Here is a 25,567-nt window from a genome sequence, read left to right on the forward strand (position 1 = left end):
AATCTCAGGGTTCGAGGGACTTTTTTAAAGGGTGTATGGTCCAAGATTAATTTTTTTAGATGATGTACAACACACATGATGATTTGGGAAACCCAGAAGAAAACAAAAATTAAGGGGAACACATCTCTTTCCAAGAGCGGCTCTGATGTTCTCAGCCCTTGGCTTCAAATCTACTCCTGGAGGTCATTTAAAATAATATCCCGGGCATGAGCCTTGCTTAAACTATTTCAAGATATAAAGTGTGTGTTTCCCTGGCCCACTGCCTGTCTACACACACCCCAGATAATTCTACACTTCTCAAGATAAATATGCTCATTTCCATCATCTCTTCCTCACTTGTGTAACTTCAAGACTTCGATACTGTAGCGCTTTTGCTGTATCTGGTACCGTATCTGCTGTATCTGGATGCTTCTGTCAAGTGTGAGACGCACAAGTGAGACCATAAAGGAGGTGTGGTCTGATGCCCGTGGAACTTGTTTCATAAAGCGGCGCCCAAACACAGAGGGCAAGGGGAGACCGAGAAAGAGGCAGGCCACTCCAGGTTGGTAGGCGGCAGGTGTGATAAGTAAAAGAACTTACTTATAAGGCTTGTCTCGGGCAGCCTCAAGACACACAGATCTTCACACCCGTCGGCTAGAATCTTAAGTGTTGATATAGAGCCCTTAACTGTGTTCGGTCACGTACGCCATCCAGATGGTCTCAACAACACGTGGCTCTCTCAAGGCTCTGTCCTCAAAAATGATTTCCACTGTGGGAACAGTGGACAGAACGTACATTCCAAGGACAGGAGAGGGGGGGACAAGCCTCTGATTGCTTGTAGCCAGCTCATGGGTCTACTGGCGGCCCCGTCCTCTCCGTGGCCTCTTCCAACAGGAACACGTTGGTGCTTTCAGCATTTTTCCTTCATGTGCTACATTTCTACTAATAAACTGAAGATTAGCTTCTTGACTGTCTCATTAGTCCACTCCTGTGCTTCTACAAGTGTGTTTACCCCCAAATACAAGTTGATAGTTGCTTTATTAAATTTTATCCGAGCTCACCTCTTTTATTTATTTAATTTTTTAAAAGATTTGATTTATTTATCTGTCAGAGAAAGGGAGAGAGGTGGGAAACAAGGAGGGGGAGCAGCAGGCAGAGGCAGGGAGCCTGATTCGGGACTCGATCCCAGAACCCTGGGATCATGACCAGAGCTAAAGGCAGATACTTAACCAACTGAGCCATGCAGGCATTCCTGGGCTCGCTTCTTTCATCCAGATTCTATCCAAAATCATTATGGATGCTATTTTCATATTTCTCTGTCTTTTAAAAGTAAACATGATGAGCACGCTTCCTCCACCCTTATCCACATAATTAATAAGGTAGTTGAAAAAAATGAAGCTGGAAGACAGTCAAACCTACGTGAGACCATTCTTCAAGACAACAGCAGTTGCCTAAGAAGCATACGTTGCCCAGGCAATCCATCCTCTTCCCAGCGTCCAGAGTTGTCTGCAATCAGCCCATTTCGTTCACGAGAATACTGTGAAAGATCTCATCAGTTGCATTACTAATCATAGTTTACCAGGGAAAACTTGGGTTTTCATTACCTTTCCTGCTAGCACTGAAAATAGTTCCCAAGGTGTGTTACAACTCGGTACCTGTGTACCGAGACGCAGAACAGCAATACCAGATCCACGAGTCAGTGATGATGCCGGGGACACAGAGGATTCCGGATCCATTGTCAGATGACATTTGTGAACTCCTGACATCGTGTAGATACAACATGAATCCAAATAACACCCACTTCTTTTCTTACACTTCTAGGATTATTAGTTATATCATTCTTTACCTAATTCCGATAGCCATAATTCTGAGAGTTATCTTTGATTCCTCTCTGTAATTCACGTCGATTCCTCATCTTAGTAGTTCAACCTCCCTCTTCAACGTCTTCACCCGTCTTTTTTTTTTTAATATATTTTTTTAAGATTTTATTTATTTATTTGACAGACAGAGATCACAAGTAGGCAGAGAGGCAGGCAGAGAGAGAGGAGGAAGCAGGCTCCCTGCTGAGCAGAGAGCCCGGTGCAGGACTCGATCCCAGGACCCTGGGATCATGACCTGAGCCAAAGGTAGAGGCTTTAACCTACTGAGCCACCCAGGCTCCCCCACCCGTCTTTTTGCTTTTATCTTGTTCACCATTGCGATAGCCTCCCAGCTGGCCTGGAAATACCCAATCTCATCCTGTCGTGTCTCCTCTTACCCAACTCCCTAGGAGACCCTTCTAACATACAAATTTTATCATCTCCGTTTCTTATTGAGAAATACCTTTTTCTTATCAAAAAATTTTAATAGTTCTCCATTGGTTATGGCATAAAGCTTAAGTGCTCTACAATTTCACACAAGACACTTCTTGTTTGGACTCTGACTATGTCCGTAGTGATGCTCAACCCAGGTGCCCACTCTAGGGCCCAAGCACCCATCCCCTGGCCCATGGCAGGAGACCCAGCTGAAGCTCACAGATATACCCCTCCCTGGGAATTGCCCAGTGGTTCAGGAACAGGCTTCATTAAGGCTAATCACTCAGATCCAAGAAAGTCTCCTAATTCCTACTTGCCACAATACTGCCATCCTTACAGCCCTCTTACACGGGGATGGCAGAGCTCTGTCCTTGTGCTTCATGTCAACAAGGCGGGGAAGATTCCAAAACGGAAAGCAACAAGATACATGAGATGTGAGGCTGAACAAGAAAATTTTTTAGAAATGTGCACTTATGTATGTATGTGTTTATTATTCCCTTCTGCCCTTCCTCCCTCCTTTTTTTTTTAAGATTTTTTTTTTTTTTTAATTTGACAGACAGAGATCACAAGTAGGCAGAGAGAGGAAGGGAAGCAGGCTCCCTGAGGAGCAGAGAGCCTGACTCGGGGCTCCATCCCTGAACCCTGGGACCATGACCATGACCGGGGCCGAAGGCAAAGGCTTTAACCCACTGAGCCACCCCTCCTTTCTTTCCTACAATCCTTCCTCCCTCGCTCCCTCCCTCCTTTTGTCTAAAACTGTTCTTCTGACCAAGCACCCTTTGTTCTGTGTTTTTTTTTTTTTCTAACATTATGTTTTTTCCACTTATTTACCCACTGTGTATTATCTACCACGCCCCATTTAAATGCAAGTTCTGGGGGCACCTGGGTGGCTCACTCCCCAGCAGCTGCCTTTGGCTCAGGTCTTGATCCCAGGGCACTGCATCCCCCCTCTGCCCCTCCCCCCTGCTCCTGCTCTCTTCTCTTCACTCTCTCTCTCTCTTTTTCTCTCAAATAAATAAATACATCTTAAAAATAAATAACTAAGTGAAAGTTCCATGAGAACAGGGATTTTTGCTCTCTTGTCCTTTGCTGTAACTCTAACAGCCTGCACAGAGTAGAATCCCAACAAATTATTTGTTTAGGGAATGATTGAATGAATCAACGAATGAATGGATTTTAAAAGTCTGATACATCTTGCTTAAATTTAACAATTTGAACTAAAAGAGAGAATTTCAGGTTTAGTGGAAAGAAAGAATCGGTACGTTGTGAGGACAGGAGTTGAGGCAAGCAAAGTGTAAAAATCAGGGAGAAAACCATGTCATGAAAAAAATCAAGAATGTTAATCTAGAATCAGATAATGAACAGCTCCTACTGTATGTATGCAAGCTAATTGTTCAATCACTTAGTCAAGTTTGAAGTAAAAAATAATCTCATTTTCACTCAAAACCCACTTGGATAGTATTTTTAGCCACAAGGACGCTTCCAGGTTTCAAATGGTAAAAGGTGCACCAAAGCTTTCAGGAAGGCTGAATATTCCCGGGCAGCAATAAAAATAAGTTTAAATTTCCAAGAAAAAGAACTTTTCAGCTGGGCCAGAGCTGTGGAATAAAAAGGTGTTTAGTTAACATCTTTTCCAGACATTAGTGCAGAACCAGAAGGCTTTTTTTTCCTCCCACGTAGTAAAAACACCTGGAAATATTAGGAGCCTTTGGGATAAGAAATGATCTTTCAGCTTCTGAATATTTTTGCAGTTCTAGTTGATGCTGAAGGGAAATTTTAGGAAAAAAAAAATTCAGAAGTTGTTTTCATTGACTTCGGGGGAAAAGAAATTTCTCACTTCAATGTTATTTAATCCCAACAAATAGACCCTCAGTTCTTACAGTCAATGTCGGCTGTTAATCGATTAATAACAACTGGGGGGATGTAATCAGAAGTGGACAAGTACAGAGAACACTGGACTATTTGTTCAGAGAAGGGTTTCTGAGGCTGCTGTTTTCACCCCCTAGCTGCCTGATCTTGGCAGGCTTCTTTGGCCTGATGAATTTCCGCTTCCAAAATGGCATGATTAAAGGGAATGTTGGTTTTCCCCAATTCTAAATTTCTGTGACTCTTATTTTCTTTGTATATTTGTCCAGAACCTTCCAGAAATAAAGAGGATTAGAAATATATATATATACACACATATATATATGTATACATATATATACACACATATTTATACATACATATATATAAGCAAATATATGTATTATTATATAAATATTGTATCTATAATATATTATGTAAATAAAATTTAATTAATATATAAATAGTACATAGTACTTCCTATGAATATTCATTCATTGTATTTACATATATTCACTTACATGTATCCATATCTCAGGTATAGAAATGATGAAAAACTAGCACTTAGTTTTCTGATAATGGGCTTTTATATAGAGCTGGTTTACATAGTGAAGTCCCCAGAAGTTAAAAATATTTCATTTAGGTGTCGTTTTATTTGAACTCTGTGCCAGGGCCTTTTCCACTCTGAGGGCTGGTTTGCAAAGCGGCTCAGGAGTGTTAACCCTTTCCTCTCGCTGGACCACGCCTCAAGCGGTCTGTGCAGCGTGTACCGGAGGGTTCCCTGGTTTAAAACTGTTATCCAGGCGGTGCCTGGGTGGCTCAGTGAGTTAAGCCTCTGCCTTCAGCTCAGGTCATGATCTCAGGGTCCTGGGATCGAGCCCTGCATCGGGCTCTCTGCTCAGCAGGGAGCCTGCTTCTCCCTCTCTCTGCCTGCCTCTCTGCGTACTTGTGATCTCTCTCTCTGTCAAATAAATAAATAAAATCTTAAAAAAAAAAAAAAACCTGTTATCCACACTAGTGCTTGCATTATCCTCACCGTCATTCCAACCCAAGCAGGACCCATTCTTCATAAATCAAGAAAAAGTAAACAGAGTAAAGGGACCTTATCTACGAGATTATCTAGGTGAAGGGAGATGCTTGGCGGTTGCAAGCCCGCTCCAGAGTCCGGAGCCTTGCCTTGAGTGTGTCATCTGAGACAGTGACAAGCACTGTGGGAATAATAACAGCGTCTAAGATCCTATATCAGAGCTGAACGTTTTCCCACAATAATATGCAACTTGGAAAATGGAATTATAGGTATAAAGAATGTTATACAGACTCGATACAATTTATTTGAGTAAACAGCTTGTCAACATTTTCTTCACAAGAAAATTGTCAGAAAAACATTTTGCTTTCCTAAACAATGACGAATTTGAGTCTTATACAACTTTTCAATGGATATAAGCCCGGTAATCAATGCAGATAAATTACTGCAAATACCAATTAAATTGCTTTAGGAAAAAGACGAGGAGGTAAATGAGGCCGATAACTAAAAAGAAGAAAAACTGAGTAGCTGAGTAAGAACTGGAATGATAAAGCCAGTTTTTCAAGGGCGAGCAGCTCATTATCTCATCGGAGTAACTCCGTCACTGACCGCTTCTCTGCCCACCTTCTGCTTTCCCCTTGTCTACAGCAATACTATAAATTACACTGGCCTTCCAAACCCTGGCTGAAATGGTCAAACCGCTCATTCCCTTAGTTAATTCTGCCCCCACATCAGGTGTTTTGGCATTATAGAGTCAAACGAAGCTTCGCACTCAACAACTGAAAACCTAAACGTCTTTAATAGTTCCTAGTATACGGAAAGGATATTGAACACAATGAGAAAATTGAGTTCATTGTTTCATGATTATTGTATTTTTAATTAACTCTCTTCCTAGGACTATTTGCAATTGATTACAGTTGTGGATGAGAAAACTGTATGAAGCAAAAAGGTCTTAATTAAATGATTTAACTTGTGTATTTTTATTTTTATTGTCTTGATTCTTCCAAAGCTTTATCGCAATGGCTTCAATACCCAAGTTCTTTAGGAATGGTGAAATAACCAATAATAGGAAACTCAAGTCCATTCACTTCCATTGAGAACCTATGAGGTGCCAGTCACTTCTCACACCATCCACTCAAGATTCCTCCTCGTTTCATGTGCCATACAGAAAGACAAAATGTGGCCAACTAAACTGTGACATGTGTTCTTATCAGTTAGCTGTTTTTATTTTATACTTCTTGAAGGAGATCTTTCAGGCTTATTTAGAAGTGCATTTATTTTTATCATATCTCTCTATTCTATAAATAAAAGGGAAAACACAAGTGAAATAAATTGGTTGAGATGTTCCTAAAACTCCTTTGCAAAATCCAACCATTCACTACTCAACTTAGAATTATATGCCTGTGTTTTTCATACCACATCATCCACTGTGTCTTTAAGTGTCGACTATGCAATTCTACTGAAGACAATCTGTAAAAGAAATCAAACTCTTTTGGTGTTGGCTTATTAGCACACTTGTATAGCTAGCCAAATTTTGGTTCCAACTTCTAGAATCTTGCTCAGCTCCTCTGAATCTCCATGGTCCACATCCGGTCACCCCACCCACTTGGTTCCAAGATTGTTCTGCTACTGTCTCTGGGATTTTATTCCAAAAGGCTGACACCACGTTTGCATGTTTCAAGATTTGAGCTTTGGACAAGTGCACATCACCGTGACTGCCTTGGCCAATGTAGATTGCAAGATGCCATCAACTGCTATTGATATAATTAGATTTTTTTTAATGTGAAAATTTTTTTCATAATTTTTAGTGGGGGAGGGGCAAAAGGAGAAGGAGAAAAAGAATCTTAAGCAGGCTCCATGCCCAGCATGGAGCTCGGCATGGGGCTCAATGTCACAACCCTGAGATCATGACATGAGTGGAAATCAAGAGTCAGACATTTAACCTATTGAGCCACCCAGGTGCCCCCCCAAATTTTCCATATTTAAAAAAATATTTGCCTCTGAGAATCAACAAGATTGATATTTTGTCTTACTTAATTCTTGCAACAACTTCATGTGGTGGAAACGCTTTGCTCACAAAAGTCAGGCAAAGAGACCAAGACCACAGTGTTAGTAAATTACAGATAAGGCATATGTACATAAAGTCAGTTGCTTCTTTTGGGGTAGAATTGGTCTTAGGTCAAAGGGCAAAGCAGGTGAGATGTGTCCCGCACTCTTCCATTCTCCATTTCAGCCACTCCTTCCTCCCTGTCACTTGTCCACAGACAACTCAGTGTTCTTTGATTCACCTTCAACACTGGATCATTCCAAACCCTTGCTGTAGCAACAATGATTGCCTGCGGTCATTCAGCTAGTCATTCAAAAACATTTAGTGTTCATCTATTAAGTGCCGTCAAAAATGATACCAGAATTGAGATACAAGAACAAATACGCACAAGGAGGACAGACCCAAGGAACACTTCTCACAATTTCTAACACTTCTCATGATTACTAGGGCGGTTCCTATTCCATTCCTCCAGTCAAGGATATTGTGCCAGAGGCTTCCATAATTTCTCACAGCTCGCCTTCAGTCATGAGTATAGCGCTTTGCTTAGAACTCTCTTTCAGAAAGGACTAGTTAACCCTCTGGGAGGAGTGTGATCAGCTGAAAGCCACCCGCTGTTGGCCCCTTCAGGGACGACCTCAGCTTTCTAGCCCGGGGCACGTTCTTGTTGAGCTAGCCCATCCCGGACTGGGGGAGGATGAGGCATGCAGCACAGACATTTCCGCCTCACATGGTTTGCTCTAAGGGACAATCAGTGCAGAAGAGCTTCCTGTGGGACAAACGCAGAGCGAAGCCACGTGGGCCGAGCAGTCTGACGGCTTCCTGCCTTTCCTCTTCCCAGGTGTTACTCCCCAACAAAACCTCTCTACTCCTCATGTGTTCTCAGCGCATGCTTTCCTATCTGCAAAATTCTGCTTTTCATCCACTCGAAAAGTTCCTCTCTTCTCCTCCATGCAGTTAAATCTCCCGCCTTTTTGTAAACCTACTTGTGTCCACTGTCTTCCACAAACAAGTCTGTTCGGTCTCCTTCAGCCCATGTAAAAAATGTCGATGGGGCGCCTGGGTAGCTCAGTGGGTTAAGCCTCTGCCTTCAGCTCAGGTCATGATCTCAGGGTCCTGGGATCGAGCCCCACATCGGGCCCTCCACTTGGCGGGGAGCCTGCTTCTCCCTCTCACTCTGCCTTCCTCTCGGCTTACTTGTGATCTCTTGCTATCAAATAAATAAATAAAATCTTTAAAAAAAGATGTCGATGATCTGAACTTATGTTGGACTTACACTGACGCTATTTTACTGATTGTTATGTCGTACTATAACTGCCTTATATATGTTGGTTATGTTTTCTCAACATCTTAAAATAGCAGACCTGGTCTGCTCAGGTCCCCCCAGATTCAAAATTTCTGTTGCTGAGGATGGGGCCCCTTTGGAGCACTTTCAAAGACCAGCCCCTGCAGATTGTCTCCTGGCCACTGCCCTTGGACTGTTGGGGCCACTCTGTCAAGACGGGCAAACAGCCAGAAGCGCCTGGGTGTTTATTTTTATTCCCTCATCATCTTCCCTCCCTTGACCTCACTCACTCTCCTGAAACCATTAACCAATCTGGTAATTGACTGCTGGGGGGAAGCCCAGCAAATCTGCATAGATTTACACAACTCTGAGGCATAAGTTAAAATCTAGTATTCCTCTGCATACCCATGATAAACCTTATTTTCTATAGGTCTTGCATCTGAAGTTGCACAGTTGCCTATCTTCTTCCTCTCACCGTCCTTCCTCCTCCACCTCCACGTTAATCTCTGGGAACACTTGCTTTAACATTGATTGCACATAAATATTCATTCCAGAGTCCGCTCTGGAAAACATATGTTTTCTGTGTACTACATGCAACACCTAATGCTATGTGAGACATGTTCGTTTAAACCATAAAAATTACTGTTATTCAACTGTTTATGACCAATAAGAGTAGTCATTTGCAGTGATTTATGAGTTGTGGCTCCATATTGAATAACTAATCAAGAGGAAATTTTGAGGCTAACTTCAACAACTGCCTTTGTAAATTAAAAAAATCATATAAACATAATAATAATAATAATACATAGGCATACACACAAATACATGGCAGAATTCATGTTGAGCAACCATTTTCTATCCACTTATAATATGACAAGGGCAGGAATAGGCTTAAGTCAAACAATATGATTTCTGATGACTTATTTGAGAAAATGAATAAACTCTTTGATCATTGGAATTTGGGAAGACTTTTGTTAACAAGAAAACCATGGCTTAAGTCCACAAATTGAGTTCCAAAGATCCATTACACTAATGGCTTAATGTAATGTAATCACAACGAGCAGATTGTGCCTGTAATTTTTATTTTGCTATATAACATAAGGAAAACTTACAAGATAAAACTTTATAAGTTTTTTCCCAAGGACATTCTTACATGAAAAAGCAACAGTATTTTTGGTATAATTTAGTTATCATCCTGCCTAGATGTGGACGCTGCGTCTAGTGGCCTCTGAAGGCTTTTTCCAGTTTCACAATGTGAGAGTGTTTTGAAGACTAATGAGGACATACTTATTCAACATCATTCTCTATTTTATTTTCACACGAAAATAGGAAGCTTTGGTTCCCTGGTGGTTTTAGTAATTAGACATTATCACGGCTGTGTATTGAGATTGGTTTCTGGTCAGGGAATGGAAAATTTTCAGTTCCTAATATAAAAATATTCGACGGCCTCACTAAAAATACCTATTGCATCAAAGGGAAATTATTCATACAAAGCATTTAAATCTTCAACAATTGAATTTGTAAACTAATTGGCATTTTGTTAATTCATTAAACAAATACTGATTAAATACCCTACTGGGAAAAAAAAGTATTAAACAAGGCAAAATAGGGGATACAAAGGCTTGTAAGTTTAGGTTACTCTCGTTAAGGGCGTTCAAATCTAATGACAAGATATATTCATAAATAATTATCATAAAAGACAGGACAGAAACAAGAATAGGCTCAATTTATCCATTGGAAAATGCTACTATAGGATAATCTATCAGGTGAATATATCTCCTATATCTTTCACAAATTTCTCTCAGCTACTTGTACTCTTTAAGAAATAGCTGTACTTTGATAGATTCTAGCTGCAAACATCTCAAAATCAACTTTGCAGGCTGCTGTTGGGGTTAGTGAGATGGAATAGTTTGGGCAATAAACCACAGTCCACGTTTCTTAAAGAATCTTTTCATTTACCTGATACGGTTCCAAATGGCTTTGTCATTTTCTCCCCCTTACGATACATTTTCTCATTTCTCTTTCTCACTCAGAAGGTATCTTCCATGAACAGACGGACTACATAATATTAAGAAATCTGTGTTAGTCCAAGTTTCGTGGACTTCAGAAAGTAGCATAAATCTGACTTTATCCTCTTAAATTGCATTTTTTACTTTCAGCCAAAACAAGTGTGTGTGCGCGTGTATGTGTTAATACTTGTAGAAATAATGCAATATAAAATGAATAAGTCTTCACCAGGAGCATTGCTACTGTTGTACACTGAACTTGAAGATGCTGCGTTACTCACCAGGCTGAAATACAACCCTGAGAAAAAACGGATTGCATCATTACTACCTTTGCTCATCTGAACCCAACCTGTACAACTAGGTCATCGGGTTTAAAAAATTATATTGTACTTAGTGGCTCAGTCATTAAGCGTCTGCCTTTGGCTCAGGTCATGATCCCAGGGTCCTGGGATGGAGCCCCACACCAGGCTCCTTGCTCAGTGGGAAGCCTGCTTCTCCCTCTCCCTCTGCCGCTCCCCCTGCTTGTGTTCTCCTGCTCTCTCTCTCTCTGTGTCAAATAAATAAAGAAGACATTTAAAATAAATAAATAAATAAAACTCAATAAAAAAAAATTAAGTAAGTAATTACACTGTGCTTAGAAAATACACTTGAACTTCGGAGCAGCTGTCATTTGTGATACAGGAAGCCCAGGACTGGTGACATTAGTCACTTTCATCCCTTCTGTGTCTTGAACGCCAAGAATTTTAACAAAATGTATTCAAACCATGCCTATGTATCCTCCGTTTTATAAACCTAGTAAGAACTATTTTCCTAATTTTATCCGGTGTTTGCTTCCAGTGTTTTTGGAGGAATGGAACCTGAGTAACAGGGGGGCCTGGTATATGAGTTGGTTTGAAACCTCAGGGCTCCCCGGGTGAAATATGAAATTGGCTCCAGGACAGAGGACAAGGTGCGACCGAAGAAAGGCCGAATGGCAGGTGGCAGGTTTGATCAACAAGGGAACTTACTTACCAGGCTTGTCAGGAGTCCGTAAGATGAGTAGATGGCCACACCCACTTGCCCGAATCTGTGAGTTTAAATAGAGACCTTCCCCCGGCTCAGGGCCCTATACGAACCAGATGGCCTCCACAACGCATTGATTTCTCAAGACTGTGTCCTGGAAAATGGTTCTCCCTGTGGGGAATGGTGGGCGGCGCATACATTTCCAGGACAGGGGAGGAGGCCTGGAGCCTTCAGTTGCCAGGTCCAGCTCAAATGAGCCGAGGAAGAGAACAAGGAAAGACGCAGGAGTCAGACGGATGCTAGCTTCTGCCGGGACCGGCAGGGAGCTCTGGGGATGAAGTATACCAGAGTTGGTCTGCTTTGAGGCAAGAAGCCAGGTTTTGGTCCGAACGTGCCCACGTGTCTTTGGTTTCAGAGCACCCCTGGGGTGGGGGTGGGGGAGCATCTTATCTTCCAAGTTGAGGCACCACCTGTTCTGAAGAGGGCCGTTCTCTGAAGAAGGGGACAGCTATGGGAGGTTAGCCCTAACCCTAATGGCAGCTGGGGATGGGTGCCCTGGCCTGTCTGAGTGGCTTGGGTGCGGCATCGACAGGATCCGACACCATCCGCCCTTGTCTTCTCCGTGCTCTTCAGATCTACTTGCCTCTCACCTTATTTATTCCAGCCAGGCACAGTCTCTCTGGGATTCCGGCTGGTCGTAATTCCTGGACAATTTACAAGAGGAGATTAGCAAGATGGGCAGCCCCCACTGTTGCGGCCCCGAGTTCATCAGCAACGCTCCTCTCTGTCACCCCTTCCAGATCCTTCACCTCCGGGCCAGGACCTCTGGGTGGCTTGTCTTGTCAAGTGCCCTCGCCCATCAACCTGGGGGGTGCTGAGCCCCTGGTTATCATGAACTTACAAGGTATTTTATACAATAAATGAGATCTCCAAGGTTATTTTCAGAACTGAAAGATTTGCTTCTATCTAGTGGCAACTTTTACTATGAAATTGTCCAAACATGCATCATTTTCTTGCTGAGTGACACTTTTAAAACATGACCTTTGTTTTCAGAAGTCCAACACTTTCTCTGGGCGATTGGCTCAGCTACTGCTCAGTACAAGGAGACCTCTGGTCTGCTCCCCCTGTAGTAGCAGTGTTTTTTATTCCTTATTTCACAGCCTTTTCTCTAAAAACATGAAGTAGAGCAATATGGTGCGCTCTGAATTTTTTTAAATTAATCTGTAACATAAGCAGAGTGTGAAGACCACACGTACTTCTCACCGTACGATTCTCAAATTCCAGCTTGTCCTCTGGATCCCTCCTCCGTTACTAGGCAGTTTATCCTTCCATAAAAGAAATTGATTACATTTCTTGCTCCAACATATTTTTGCCCATGTGAAGAGTCACCGCTTCTGTCCGAGGTTTACTAGCATCTTTTCTTCTTCTATTCACTGTTGAAGGGCGTCATGAGCCTATCCCCCTACCTGTGACTAATTTAAATGCAAACAACTTCTTGAAACATTAAATGGCCATCTGGCCTTAGAATGACCTCAAGTCTGACTCAGCCGATGGTTCTTGACCACCTAGTTGGACTCACATGTTTTTCACAGCTACAGCATAATGTCAGGGTCTATCAGGATTCTAGAACTTGTCCAGCGTCCATATGATGATGGAGGTGCATGGGACTTACAGGAGAGGGAAGAAAGTAGGTAAGTCCATTCTGGTTCTATGAAGAAAGAAATGGTAATGGACTGGTGCCAGTTACTGGAATGATCTCGCTCAAAGGGATACTTGTTTTATTAAGACAGATTCTCCATAGTTGTATATCCCACTCCAGAAATACTTAATCAGAATCTCCATGGAAATATTTAAGATCATCCCGGGGATGCTTATTATCAAAAAGTTTAGGAAACATTGTTTTAAGGAAAAGTTAACATGCAAGGTGTCTTCCAAAGCCTCGCCATACTTAAGTAGTGAGCAAATGTTTTGTGGCTGCCTGGAAAGCTGATTCATGAGAAGACAAGAACACCCCAGAGACACTCAATATCATGCTTCCTGCTGGGACATCAAGGAAACACACTGTGGTAAGCCTCCCTCAGGCTCTCCATCATCAAAATGCATCTATTCTGTATAGACTGAATTCAGAACATGCTAATCTGTGAGTTAGCAAGCAGTAGATAGATGCCTCCTGCTTCGCCTTTTTATATTTTTAAATTAGGTCTTCTGGACCTTCAGTTTCCCTGCCCCAAGTGTCTCCAACAGAGGAAATTCAATCTCATCAATATTTAGGGGCAAGTGAGCCATATGTCAACCCTGAAATCACACAATATAAGCAAGTGTGTACAGATTAAAACCAATCTTAACCTCTGTGTCATCTACACATAAATCTAATCTAATGGAATCCTGGAGTCAAACAGGTTCCTATACTCCCATAAAGCACATGGCATCCCCCATGGATTTATTTTTAAGTCCTTTAAAAAATTTTTTTTAACATTTTATTTATTTATCAGAGAGAGGGTATGTGAGAACACAAGAGCAGGGTGAGAGGCAGAGCCCCGTGTGGGACTCGATCCTGGGACTCCAGGATCGTGACTGGAGCTGAAGGTAGATGCCCAACCGACAGAGCCACTCAGGTGCCCCTAAAAGTATTTTTGTGTTTTAGTAAGTAAGTAGGCTCCACATCCAGCTTGGATGTGGGGTTTGAACTCATGACCCTTGTAATCAAAACTGCGATCAGGAGTCCAACATTTAGCTGACTGAGCCAACCAGGCACCCGATCCCCCCCCAGGGATATTTAAATTTCTCTTTCAGCAATTGTTATTGTTGTCTCAGTTACTCGCTATGGTGTCAAGTGGGATACTAATTTTAAGTGGAAATAAGCAGTAGGGACAGATGAGTTCTTGAGAAGAAATATCCCCTTTTCATTAGATTCTTTCTATCTTGAGTGTCATAGCCACTGCCATTCCTAAGCACTTGCCAGACTATGAACGAAATTTTCTCCAGTTCATAGTTTACTGTCTTGGTAGTACGTTGGCCTGGCTTCAACCTCTGTATTATAAAGATCCCTGTATTTGAGGGTTTTCTCTCCATTTGACAGCACTCCTTCCCTGATCTCATACTGTTGAATGCAGATTTAACTAAATAGGCTCTCACGCTGAGATTTCTTCCAGGGCCAGGCACTGAAACAGGCCCTTGGGAGAAGGAGCAAATGGGAGGAGTAGGCCTGCTGTAAAGGACACACGGGACATCAACCGCTGCTCTGTGCCATGTGGAAATGCACGCCTGGCCTGCCCAGATCTCCCTATTTTTCAGGGTAAACTGAAAATCTCATGGTTTTCAATGTTGGTAATCGATTTTAATTTGTCAAAAATGTTTTGCAAGTCAAACAACAGACACCTGTGAATGGTACTGAACTCCTAGAACAGCAGTTCACTTTCACTGAATTACAGCAATAAATCTAGCTACAGAGCCTGTTGGACTTCCCTAATTTTACTAATAAGAAAACGCAAGGGATGATGAATAGGTAGAGGAATAAAGTGATATTTGGGACATTAAGAATCTGTCTTTTATGATGACTGTCTACTCCCCAAGAATGCCAAGTTCCTACAGATTCCGGGAGGCCTACAGTGAGCTTTTCCATCACTGCTTCGGTCCATGCATTTCCCAAGGCCTTTTTCATAATTCATGGGGTTGTTTGGCACCTAAATGTGAATTATAGATACTCACACAGCCATAGTTTAATCAGGGGTGGATAAGGGTCTGAAATACCTGATTGTGAGGGGTGTTGCTGAGATTACTAAAACTGATGCCATTATTACTTCATTCACAAAATTTCTAAATCTTGACTTTATTTCATTAATATGGTTTTCTAACGGATTATTCTGACTCGACGAATTCTAAAAAAAAATGCACAGCTATATATTTTAGAGATACAAAGTGAAATAAACGAGCATTAAGTCAAACAACTGAGAGCAATGATGTAAGAGGATTAAACAAATGGGTCGTTTTTCTAAACAAATTGTTTATAGATTTATTAATGTTTAAATTGCTTTCCATTTTGTGTTGTGAAGAATATTTCCACATGATTTCTTCATTTGTTGGAAACGTGGGTTTTTATATAGTTGTTCCGAAAATTTCAGATATTTGAAAAAACTTCTTCCACATGCTTCTGCATTTCTTGAAATGCCAATTGTTTTTAAATTTCCTTTAAAAAAAAAAAGTGCTAATGTTGGCCTGAAGTGAATAGATTGTGCCTAGGTTTCTTTTCTCCATGTAACTTAATTAAATATACATAACCAGAAAATACATTTTTTAAAAAGTGTGCTTATGACTTTACTTTCTTCCCTTGGGCTATAATATTTTGAGAGAGGATTGTTCTTTGTTCAGGAGTTCTAATTTCTCTCTTAGGGGAAGCTTCGTTCAGTTTTCTCCTTCTATGTATGTGCCTGTGTGTATGACGTTTAAATCGCCCCTCAGGGGTTCCTCGGTGGGTTACTGCAAGGCAAGATGCCCGCCCCTGGTTGAGCTTTTCTGGGAGCACAGCCCAGAGAAAATGCCCCCCTGGCCTGAGTATGGTGCTCAAGATTCCAAGATCCCCCTAAACCTGGTTGGCGAGAAGCCGCAGAAGACAGCAGGTGCAGCTCTTGTCCCCGTCCCTTACAGGGCACGCAGGGCACCATCAATTTTTGGATGGACATCCCGCCTCAGCCACAGAGCGAAAATTTTTAATTTTAAGGGGAAACGGGGACATGTTCAGAAGACTACGATAAGTGCCCGGGCACTCATTATTTCGCAATTTCACACTCAAAAGGTGAAACTAGTCGGCATCCCCAGGAACTGTGTCCGGGAAGCCCGGATCACTCACACGCGCTCACACGCGCACGCACACGGGCCCTGCGCGTCCCTATGCTGTGTCCTTGCATGTGCCCCGCGTGTGCCCGGCTCCGGAGCGCACGGCCGTGGCCGTGGTCAGGCCGAGACCACGAGAGGAGCCGGCGGAGGAGAAGCCAGCTGTTGCTGGGAGACGGCCTGCCGGCGGCAGCCACACAGAAGGAACCTGCTCGCCCCGAGCCTCCCGCTCCCCGCCAACTGCCGCACAGCCTCCCTGCCGCCCGCCGCGTCGTCGCAGCCCCTGCGGCAAAGACAACTCTGATTAAAAAAAAAAAAAAAAAAAAACCAAAGCCGAGAGCAAAAAGCCCTGACCCCCCACCCCCTCTCCCGCAGGCCCCGCGCCCGGGTGGCAGCCGCGCGCGCCTGCACGCCGAGCGCCGAGCCGCGGCCCCGGCCGGGTGGCGCGCGCCGACGGAGTGCGGGAGGTGAGGGACCGCGTCCCCGCGGGGTGGGCGCCGCGCCTGACCCGCCGCCGCCGCCGCCGCGCCCGCGGCACCATGACCGCTGCGAGCACTGGGGTTACAGGTTGGTCACGGCCGCCCGAGGCCCGGGCGCGCGCTGGTGGCCCTCGCCGGGCGGGGCAGGGCTGGTGGGGGCGGGGGGCGAGGGCCCGGCGTGGGGGGAGGGGAAGGGGCGCCCCAAGCCTCGGCGGGGAAGGGGCGCGGGCGGCCGCCAGGCCCCTCCCTGCTCCTGCGGCGGGATGCGTCGCCCCCGCCTGGGCAGCGCGCCGGTGGGCGCCGGGAGCCGGGGCCGCCCGATCCAGGCCTGCCCGCGGGGCACCCAGGGGCAGGTGGCTCGGGCTGCGGCGGCTGCGCCGCGCCGGGTCCCCTCCGCACCTGAGGGCGAGCGTGCCGCGGGTGGGAGGCAGCCCTGCTCCAGCAGGTTTCCGAAGGGGCCGGGGCCTTGCGCACCCCACCCGGCTCCTGCGGATTGCTGTGTGCTTGGGAGCCCTCCTTTCATTAACGGGCCCGGTTGAGCCGCTGTCAGGGTGACCACAGGAGCCGGCAAAGCGGGGTCCTGCAAACGCGACAGCGTTTTGTCATTGAGCCCTTAGGAGACCGGCTCGAATCTCCAGACGGGCCCAGAACCCCCGAACAAGGAAGGCGTTGTCCCTCTGACTCGGAATTTTCCACATTACGGATGGTAGATAGCTCTGAACTCAGGTCCTTATACATTCTTGAAGTATCATAGGATAAATCTTCCAGTGTGGCCCATAATTGTTAGGGAATATATTATCAAGGGTGAGTACGCGTCCACGTATCGGTTCAGGCCTCGGGAAGGTTATGGTCTTAATCTCGTGTGTGTAGTCATCAGCTAGGCCCAGATTTCCCTGGTGCTGAAATGGGAGTTGGGCACCAGTGACTGTTGTGTATAAGAAGGCCAGGGTTGGAGGAGGAGACCTTTAACAGGGAGCAGAAATTAACAGGTGGCTAATCTTAACGGTTTGTGATTCCCCTTTCCATAGCTACTGCTGTGATTTGATTGGAAATGAAGTGGGAAGGGACAGGTGTACACTCCTGGGCATGCACGTTCATATTTGTTTTATATATTAAAACAAAGTTATGAATTGTCCTCCAAAAATGGTATCAACATTTTAAAGGTTCACTATCATGTTGTTTGAGTTTTACCTTCTTCAAAGACCCATGCAAGAAGCTTTTACACCTCAAAGTCTTTGTATGCAAACATTAAACATTTAAAAATTTATCCTTTGAATTTCAAAATCATCAGACATGAAAGAAATGACAGAGATGATAGACAAAAAAAGAACAAACGACCGTAGTCCTAATAACTGAACACAAATGATTATAATTTCTATGTATTTGCTATAGTCTTTTTAAAACTACATGACTTTGTATCGTTGGAATCATGGCATCGTACAGTTTTTATACTGGTTTTCCCATTAAATATTTAGTATATTTTAACATATTTAGCATATTTTGCCCCATACAGTATTCTTACTTAACAAATTCTAAATAGCTGTGTAAGACTGTGCACCAGGAATACAACCTCACTTCTGTGGCCACACCTCTGGTCACTGGACATTTGTTGTTTCCAGTTTCTCATCATTACAAATAACATATCAAAAGTATTTGATAATCAAAATTAAATGGATTATCAAAATTATTATGGAAATTTATATTATGGATATACTCTGTGTGTGTGTGTGTGTGTGTGTGTGTGTGTGTCTATTTCTCTATCTATCTTCAGGTTGTTTTCCTAAAGATATAAATTTGAATAAGATGTTTTCTATGTTTCTGCAGTGAATCTGCCTTCTTTTGGTATGTGTGGATTGCTTTCCCTCTTTTACAGGAATAAAGAAAGATAAAAAAAAAATCTTGGATATATAGCCTTTGCACTACGTAAAGACTTGACCTTTAACAAATTCATCTAAAATCAAGATGATAAAATATACTTCTTAGTGTAAAACCGTAAGAATGTTGTAAAAGTGGTCAGGTGAAAAGAAAAAAAAAGTAAGTAAATGCAAGGTCTTTTAGGAATAATGATTTTTCAGCCCAGGAGTCTAATTATGGTTTTTGCTTCCTACTCAGACTTCACATAAATGATCAAAGGACTTTATATAGTGAGACACCTGCACCCCACAGGTACAGAGGAGGGAAGACCATTTGCTCGTGGGGTGTGGACTCTGATGCATTAATGGTAGATTCGCCATAGATGGAACTGGACAGATGGGACGGATGGCATAACTAAGGTTCAGGCCACAGTTCCTTTTTGACTTGTGCAAAAAGTAAGGAACAGAGCTCCAGGCAGAACTCCTTCATCTGAAAGGCTGAAGTCTAAAGTTGACTCTTGAAGCGGTTTCTCCATGAGACCCCGGGGCTGGTGCAGACTTACCAGATGGAACGTGCTCCAAGGACAGGGACTGACCCCATGGTCCAGAGAGGGGCGCGGGACTGGGGCTTCCAGGAAAAGAGTCAGGAGATGAAAAGTCCAAAAGTCAGCACACCATGGCCAAGGGAAGCGCGTCTGCAGAGGCTGAGTGGGGGGCATCTCTCCAATTATGCAAAGGGAAGAGAAGGGGAGACTTTGTTTCAAACAGGATGATGTGTCTGGAAGACAGCCAACAGAGACACACACAGAGTGCTCTCCTGACCACAAGCCGCGTTCTTAGTGAAATGTGAGCACTGTTTTCTTTTAGATGAAAACAAATAACCCAAATATGCAGATGGAGATGGGTTATAATGGACAGGAAGGACTGACAGAAGGTGGCTAGCATGTTGTTAGAGCCTAGCGAACACTTCTCATCTGAAAAATTGAAAAGAGAAAAATATCCCATCGGTATTCTGATCAAGTTAAGAAATTATTTACTGGGTGGGCAAAATGGATGAAGGGACTCAAAACTATAAACTTCCAGTTAGAAAATAATTAAGTCATGGGATGGAATGAATAGCACGATGACTGTGGTTAATAATACTGTGTTGTATACTTGAAAGTTGCTGAGAAAGTAGATCTTAAAAGTTCTCATCACAGGAAAAAAATCATAAACTATGGTGATGGGTGTTAACTAGACTGAATGAGGTGCTCACAACAACAAAAAGAAAAAGGAGAAAGTTTATCTATCTACAAAGAGGACATGCAGACTGCCTTCATATAACCTTTCCAAAACTAAGTATCAGCCAGCAGTAAAATAATACCCTGAAATTGTGTAATTCCGAATAATACCAGAAGATAGTTCTTGCAGGATACTCCTACAGGGTTAAAAATGAAATAGAAAAAAAGAAGACATACATATGAGGCAAGTTAAAGAAAAGGTAGAAGGGAAGAATGTAAGTTATAGAACAGTTGTTTGAAAAGTGATTAGATGAGAAAAAAGGACCTTAAAGCAAAAAAAGTTACTATCTTTAATAAAGTTATGATTACGAGCCTTCTAGCAATACCAGTGTTCACAGCAATATAATATTTTTAGCCGAAAGTACTCCTAAGTGTACCTATTCGGGGAGACATGGCCCATAGACTCACTGTTTTCTCAAAGGTTTCTGTGACCTATGATGGGATAAGAAATTAGCATTTCAACCTAGGAAGTAAAGAAAACAACAGGACAGAACTAGAGAAGACAAGAAAGGGGGTAAGGTTTAAAAAACACACCTGAATTTGTTATAAAGTAGGAAAGCTTTAGACGTGATAGAGAAGAACCGAAGAGCCAGAGCATTCCAGGGTTTGAGGCACATTAGTGTGTAGCCAATCCACAGGATCTCAAGAATGCGGTCAAGAAGGAGAAAAATAACAGTGGGGATCAGTGAAGGAAGGTGCTGGAGAAAATGAGTGTACAGTCCTAAGGATGTGTACCTGGAACTCTACTATGATCATGGAAACCAAGAAGTGGACAGTAGATTTATCAGTAGAACAAATGCTAACAGATCCTGGTGATCAAATCAGTAGAAGGAAAGGGAGGGCATGGGTGGAAAATAAATCCAGGATTTTAAGTTTGGGTGATTGATTGGGGGTGTTTTTATTTGTTTGTTTGTTTCCTATTTAGTATGCCTAGACAGAACAACTAACCACTTTCTCGCTCACTGAGCAGTATCTATTGGTTAAATCATTTGCTTCATTATTTTTTTAATCGATTCTTCTTTGTAGTAATTATGAGATCCATAGGTCAGCTTCGTGGGTCACTTCTGAACTAGGGGAAGGATTTTTTTTTAATTACTTAATTTTCCTAAAAAGGACAAATTATGGAGGCCTCGATCAGACAAGATACAAATTTGTATCAGACAAGATACAAGTCAGTGATGACTTAAGACATTATTAAATCTCTATTATGAAAGTTGAGGTTAAAAAATCCTGGATAATCTAAACTGAGAGAATCTCTGAAGTAGGGAAACTTCCTGAACTATTCCTCCCAGGAGCTAAAATGCAGAGATGAAGAGATGTATTGTGAGTAATGGATTTAATTTTTAGAAAGAGGGCTTCTTGGATTTGGAAACACCTTCCGTTGAGTTAGTCTTTCCATCTCCTTTGATTTGATATGTCAGTACTTTATGGAGGGAAAAAAAAAGTTAAACTCTGGAGAACCTCAAAAATGTTTCTTCTGCTGTTTATTAAGTAAAAATTAAAGCAATTTTAAAACCTAATTAGTTGAACCAGATAATTTGTTTTTGCTTTCTTTGTTTCAAGAAATGAATAGCCATTTTTAAGGTATATTCTATACTAAAATGTTGTAGGAGAGAAGCCAAGGGAAAGAGTTCTTAGTTACTTTCTCATAAGACAAAAACCAAAACCCTATTCTTATATATAAAGTATTTTCCATATAGTTTTTGTTTTTTTTTTTTTTTAGTAAATTCTGAGTATCTGAGGAAAACACAAGAATAGAATATACTGTTGTTGGGTCCCCCAATAATGGGTCCGTGGTCAAAGGAGCGAGACTGATAACAAAGTGAAGGTCAGGCAAAGCTTTATTTCGCACCAAGCATCAAGAATCGAACCGACCGTCAAACAGACCGGTCGGGGCCGCCCCTTACAGAGAGGGCGACCCCTCCCTGCCTCACAGACTAATTTTTATAGAGCAAAGGCCATGTGGTTGAGCCTGGCCACACACAGGTGGCCAATGAGATTGCAACACACAGAGAAAGCTGCACAGTCATGCTGGGTCACACACGGGTGGCCAATTGAATTACAATTCTCCCCATAGTAGCTATTTGAACTAGCCTATCACCTTAGTCAGAATTGGTGCCCAAAAGGCGTCCAAAAGGCGGGGCCCACACTCCTTGGTAGCTAGGGAGACAGTATGCGCCCCCCACTGATTGGATGTCTCCACCTGGCCCGACTCGTCCCTGCATTCGGGCTCTGTTATCTCTACCTGACCTGACCCACCCTTGTATCTGGGTTTTGTTACCTGGGACTGGGTTCCCGGACTTGCTTTTAAGTAAGTTCGGGGGTGGGGGGTGGGGCGCAGGGTGAGTTTAAGTTTTACTGCAGAAACAACAAAATGGCTGTTCAACCGAGGTGGGGCCACTCTGGCTAAATAGGCCGTGACACTGTATGTACATACAGTTATAAATCAAAATTTCTGTCTCAGATTTCTGTTTTGTTTCAGTTGTTTAGAACTAGTCTTTTCTTATTTTTATCCCCAAACAACCAGTCTTGACGCTGAACTGTAAGCTCCAGAGGTACTAAAATGCTCTTCTGAACATCTGGATTAGTGACCCCATCACTAACGGGGACCACTTCTGAGAGAGTGTGTTAGAATTGCCTGGGGAGGGGTTTTTAAAAATACCATTTCCTATAGTCCACTCCAGAAGGTTCTTAGTATGCCTGGTGTGAAGGCCTCCAGGGATTAAGAATGTTTCAGAACCTCCTTGGATGATTCAAAGGTTCTGCCGTCTTTGGAAAACTACTGTTTGGAAATCTTTCACCTTCTTTGTCTAAACTCGATGGATTCTTATTACAAAATCAAATCACAAACAAACAAACAAAAAACAGGAAACTCCTTTTGAATTGCCATCTTATTTGAGTATAGCCTGGTAAAGTTTTGAAAACCACTGTTTTAAACCATCCATCTTCTTTGTCCTTTGCAGATTCATTACGAGATTAAAATCTCCTTTTCTGATTTCTCACAATATTTAAATGATAATAGCAGTTTATCAAGACAAAATGCCTGTCCTTGAACTCTTGCCAGAGGAAAACCTTCAAGGCCCTGGGGCCATGTGGAGGATGGGAAAACCTTTACGGGACTCTTCCGAGATTGGGAAATCTGACCTTCTTGCAAAGTCACACCTTCAAACTCTGGGGATTTCTAACTGATATTCTTTTCCTGAAAATTTTTTTCACCTATACTGTCCTCAGAATAAGTCACAAAATTATAAGTGTATATATCCTTTCTAAACTTGGGGTGAATGACCAGGCTTGTTAAAGGGATTGATTGGATTTTCTGAGTAGGGACCTAGCCAGAGGCTCCTTGCCTCAATTCGTAATCAGTGCAGTGATTAGGTGACACGCATACAGGCCTGTGCCCTCTCCTGGGGCTGGGCCAGTTGAGTTTCCGATGCAGGGATAACCGCAAAGGGGCGCTCCGCTGTTCTAGTCCATCCTGAGTTCCTTTCCAAATCCAGTGATTTTTAAAGGTCAAAGGAAATTCAATTTTCACAAACAAAAATGAAACAGAACAGAATTCTTAGTGAAGTAATGACAGTTTTGAAGCATTCATAGAAAGAACCAGAAAAAAAAAAAAAGTTGTATACTGTTTTTCTTTGGGATTTGGGAAGTAGAATCAGTATAAAAAGTGGGGGACCATTTTCTTTCTTTCTTTTTTTTTTTTATTTTGTTCAGTTAGCCACTGTACAGTACAACATTAGTCTTCGATGTAACGTTCAGTGATTCATTAGTTGCGTATAACACCCAGTGCTCATCACAACATGTGCCCTCCTTAATACCCATCACCTGGTTGCCCCTCCCCCCAGCCCCCCTCCCCTCTGAATCCTTCAGTTTGCTTCTGGGGTCCAAAATCTCTCATGGTTCCTCTCCCTCTCTGATTTCTCCCCCTTCAGATTTCCTTCCCTCCCCTGTGGTCCTCCGTTCTGTTTTTAATCAGTGTGCTGACAAAAGGCACAGAGAATGGAGGAGCTGGGTTTAGAGGTGGCCTTTTGAAATGTTTCACTTCCTCTGCTTGGTGGCCCGTCTTGGGTGGCCCGTGTGTTCTGCTGAGACTGGACTATGCGTGTAACCCTCTGTTTTTGCCGGGCTACATCCCGATTTAGCCAGGCTCAAGTCGTAGATGAGTAAGCACCCAAACGGAAAGTGCATTTGGAGAGAGAGTCAGCGCTTGCTGCTGTGACCCCAGGGGTCAATATTTCAATGATGTCTTAGTTCTCCCGCTAACGTGATGCGCTCTGCTGATCACTGGGGCAGACATAAAACTCAGGCTACTTTGAGAGAGGAAAAACACAGCCACCTCCCTTTTCTGCGAGCAGAAACCAATTAGAGGGAAAAACGCATCTGGCCTATAAAATTCATGAGCCAAGGGGACTGATGACAGGCTTGCTTGCGAGTGGCCTGGGAGGACTGACCTGCACTTCTGGGGGCCACCATGCTCAAATTTGGTGTCATCACTTAGACATGGGGGAGGCAAGAATTGGAGAATCTCCATCCCTGATCTCTGGGACAGAAGATTCTAGTCACCATGCCTTGGAAGGGTCAGACTGAAAGATGTGGACAGCTGAGGATCATGGGGTCAAGATCAGAAAGTGACCTCGGGTAGGACACTTCTACTACCTCTCAATCTCAGTTTAAATCTCTAAAATAAGACGAACAGAGCACCTGCCTCACTGGGGCAGGGCAAGAAGTCGGTGAGATGACCCACGCAGAGCTCTTAGCCTCGCATGTCATAAACTCTCAGCAAATGTTAGGCGTACTTTGTGCAAGCTTCACAACTAATAATTATTTTCATATTATATTTGTTTTAAAGAAATCACAAATGAATTTCATGACTGTTGTAAAACCTTTGAATTTTACAAAAGTTCTTGAAATTCAGACTCCCTGAATTCTAAAATTGTTTCCAGTTCATGTGGCATTGGGGAAGTTTGCCTCAGACTTTTAATCTGCACAATGGAGGTAATACTAAAAACTACTTCAGAGATAGTAAGGCCTTGGAATTGCGCTTGGCACAGAGCCAGGTTTCCATAAATGTTTGAGTTCATCTTTTAAGTGGAGGAGGGGGAACAAAAGAGAATACAGAATGCTTAAGGCTTGACTCTTTTCTAAAATTATGTACAGTGGTTTATGGACTATCACCCTACACTAAGAATTACGATCACATGCATAAAGTTGGGAGCGATTTCAAGACTGCGATAATAGATTTTATCATTGGAAGTTCCTTGGGATGTAATGTACTGCAAAGTCCAGACGGTGTAGGAGTCCTTTTTGCAAATTTCAGAATATATAGTAATTCTCTCTGAGAATATCCAGAAAGCAGCCAGCCATGTCTCAGGATGACCCAATGTATTATTATTAGAAACTTTTAGATTAAACGACTACCACTTGCTACCTTCAGATTGGTAACTTCCATTTAGTTTGGATTTGCCTTACTGGAAGAACCACCGCAAAACAAAACCACAACCTTGACCATATTCTGAGCTGTGGATTTTGAGTATGGCAAAAGGACTTCTCTCAATAAACTCCTTCTTTCTGCCTTGGTACATTCTCTGCAGAAAGCATATACTCTTATGCCAAGGTGTCATCAGTGGGATCCAGTTTCTAGTTTCA

The sequence above is a fragment of the Martes martes genome (genome assembly GCF_963455335.1).
Source record: "Martes martes genome assembly, chromosome: 3".
Classification (NCBI taxonomy): Eukaryota; Metazoa; Chordata; class Mammalia; order Carnivora; family Mustelidae; genus Martes; species Martes martes.